The sequence below is a fragment of the Pteropus vampyrus genome, unplaced genomic scaffold (genome assembly GCF_000151845.1).
Source record: "Pteropus vampyrus isolate Shadow unplaced genomic scaffold, Pvam_2.0 Scaffold339, whole genome shotgun sequence".
NCBI lineage: Eukaryota > Metazoa > Chordata > Mammalia > Chiroptera > Pteropodidae > Pteropus > Pteropus vampyrus.
The window spans coordinates 411,806-415,298 of record NW_011889120.1 but is presented as its reverse complement, the minus strand read 5'-3'; positions in this window follow the sequence as shown (position 1 = coordinate 415,298).

Genomic DNA, 3,493 nt, shown 5'->3' with positions numbered 1-3,493 from the left:
CTGGACAAAGTTTAGATCGCTGAACTCATGCACCTCCACAAAAACGGAAGAACCTAAATATGAAATTCATCTCTCCCACAGGCAGCCCCTAGAGCTGTTTTGCTGAGTCCTTCACCTTTCTACAAGAACTAGGCTTTGTCTTCACAAGCGTTCTTCAACAAACCTGTCCTGTTGAGAACTCGATCTCCTTTTTAGTACCTGCATTATTTTTTTCCTACCCACAGCCACCTCTTTGCTGCTGTGCATGTTTTTCTTGTGTGGTTCCCAGGTTCTTAATTTCCTTAGTTACTCTGCTATCTCAGCCTCCAGTCTCTATACTTCAGACTGCAGCTCCTGCTTTATTCCTGGGATAGCCTCCAGCTCTTGCCATTCCTCTGGAGTCACGTCACTGGGAACTGGGAACGCAAGATGTCTTCCTTGGCCACACTGCAGGGACAGTGGGCCTTCATAGGTCCCAGGTGTGCCTCTGGGGCATGTAACCCGTGCAGTGGCATAGTGTCAAGTGCTCAGAAGAGCCCTGCACTTGGTTTAATGCTCTGCTCTGTCTTGAAATTCTTAATAGTTTTTGAACTAGGAGCCCTGTGTCTTTGTTTTGCCTTGGACCTGCAAATTAAGTAACCACTCCTGCTCAGCAGCTTGTGTCCTGCTGTGCAGGAAGCAGCAGCAGGTGCTAATGCCTCACCTTGCTTCTCTGTAAGGTACAAAATATATGCAGATGAAAATCCTTGAGCTGCTTTGCCATGAAAGAATCAGATAGCCATAACAAAAGTGAAGTTTAACAGAAATGCTTCATGATGTTAGCAGAACGTGGAACCTACATTGTTGGGGTAGTTTTAGGAGTTATTGAAAGAACGTTCTCAATGCTTGCATCACCTACCCATGACAGAATCCTGGAAAAATTATTAAAGGTAGGACACGTGCAGGAACCAAGGGCTTGAGGCCTCTTTAAACATCTCTAACTGGGCTATGAGTTTGGATTCTGGAACATGTTATCATTGCCTGGGTTTTATAATCTAGGCTCCTGGCTTTAAGGCCAGGGATGAATAATAACTTTGTGGGAACTGCTCGTATTACAGTTTTGGGGACTTGCCAGAATCCTGCAACAAAAAAGCAGGATAGACTTACCCAACTACAGCCTGCAATTCTGGAAGCAACCTCCTAATCAATAAAATCTTGGCAGTGCCAAAACTGTGGATATTACGGATTAACGTCCTCTGGACCGACCTCATCTGCTTTTGGCCGAAAGGGAGGCCTGAGATAGAAAAGCTGCCGAGGCTATCCAGGAGCTGGCCAGGCACTTTTCCTGTTGAACATAAGCAATTTCCCGGAACACCAGGATCAGACAAGGCCACTCTGATCGGGATGGGACAAGACGAAAACAAGACCACTCTGTAATCATGTCTGAACACGGACACAGCATGAACCTTGTCTAAATCACAGACATCACCAAACATCCCCCAATCCTGGCTAATGAGTGATTACTGCTTCTTTACCCATCACAACCTCTGTCTAATCTTCCCTGCTTCTAGATAACATATTTTAAGATGCCCAATTATAGGATTACCCCTGATAGCATCCAGTCCAGAGCAACAGCTGGCTTCCTTAAACGCTCCCCCAAAACACCTGACACAGGCCCAGTCCTGTGTATGGTCCTTTCTGACACCCTCTTGCTGCGATACCCCACACTGCCCCAAGGTTCTCCTTCCCTGCGAAGAGAAGAAAACCTGCTTGTTCCATTCCAGGTGTGTTCCTGGGGGTGTGTGGCTAGAGGGCAGTGATAATAGCGATAATAAGATAAAGTTAATGCTTGGAGTGAATAAACCATAGGTGACTCTCTTAGCAAAACCCTACTTAGTATCAGGTGTTATTCTTATCCAAAACTCACATTCACATGGACCCATCTGCTTATTCAGTCAGGCCAACTGGAACATCTGCAAGAGTTTTTATACACTCTGAGGAAGAGCTGCACTGTCCTGCATAGTTAGCAATGATAACTATCAACCAGGAAGAAGGAAGTTGAAATGGAAAAGAACCCTCCATTAAAAAGGAGAAGGTGGTGGTAGCTGTGGTGGCATGCAGGATACTAACTGGACACCTCCCCAGGCTGTAAAAACCTGGAAGCCAGCCATTGTGCTACTGTTCCAAATCTTCCATGTGAAGAGAGGTCGGGGAGGGAGGCGGGGGTGGGGGGGTGGGGGGCTGGCAGCCCTTAGCAGCTGCACCTGTCATCAAAGCCAGTACCTTTTGTTTGTTTTGTTTTTTGCTTTTTCACTAGTCCACTTGGGACTATTGGAGACATTCCGCCTCCCCGCCCGCTGTCTGCAGCTGTGATGAAAGCACTTCCTCTCTTTAAAAAACCTGGCATAAGCTATCAGGATTAGAATGGCTGACAGATATCTGCATGACTCCCCCGCCATTTTTCAGATGAATGTGGGCCTCACCCAGCTAGTTAAACACAGTTAAGTTTCTGATTAAAAAGAGTTTGTAACCAAGAGGGGAATCTTTGACATGGTATTTCTCAACTTAGCTGCACACTGGAATCACCTGGGGAGCGTTAAAACCTGCACCTGCCTGAGCCCCGGCCCACATGCAGCCCCGGGCATTGGGCTTGTTAAGCAAATAAATAAAAACCCAGGAGGTTCCAATGTAAAACCAACTGCCAAATCAAGATGCAGCGTGAACCACAACAGATACAACTCCACACCCGAGAGGATGGCTCTAATATACGTAAATAAGTAAAAATTTAAAACCGATCAATGTACAAAAATTCATTGCATTTCTATGTGCTAACAATGAAATTTCAGAAAAGTGAAAAAAAGAATTATTCTTGCAATTGCAACAAAAAGAATAAAATACCTAGGAATAAAATTAACAAAGCATGTGAAGGACTTATACACTGAAAACTACAAGATATTAAAAGAAATTGAACAAGACACAAAGAAATGGAAAGATAGTTCGTATTCATGGATGAGAAGAACCAACATAGTTAAAATGGCCATATCACCTAAGGCAATATATAGATTTAATGCAATCCCCATCAAAATCCCAATGGCATTCTTTTTTTTTTTTTTTGAAATAGAACAAACAAAAAAAAATCATCAGATTTGTATGGAATAACAAAAGACCCCAAACAGTCAAACAACCCTGAGAAAAAAGAACAAGGCCAGAGGCAGCACACTGCCTGACTTCAAATTATACTACAAAGTGACAATAATGAAAACAAAATGATATTGGCAGAAAAACAGACAGACCAATGGAACAGAATTGAGAGCCCAGAAAAGATATTTGCAATGCCTCTGATAAGAGGCTAATATCCAAAATATATATAGAACTCATACGACTCAACAACAAAATATCAAACAATCCAATAAAATAAATGGGCAGAGGACCTGAACAGACAATTCTCCCAAGACACACAAACGGCTAAGAGACATATGAAAAGATGCTCAACTTCACTAACTATTTGAGAAATGCAAATCAAAACCACAATGAG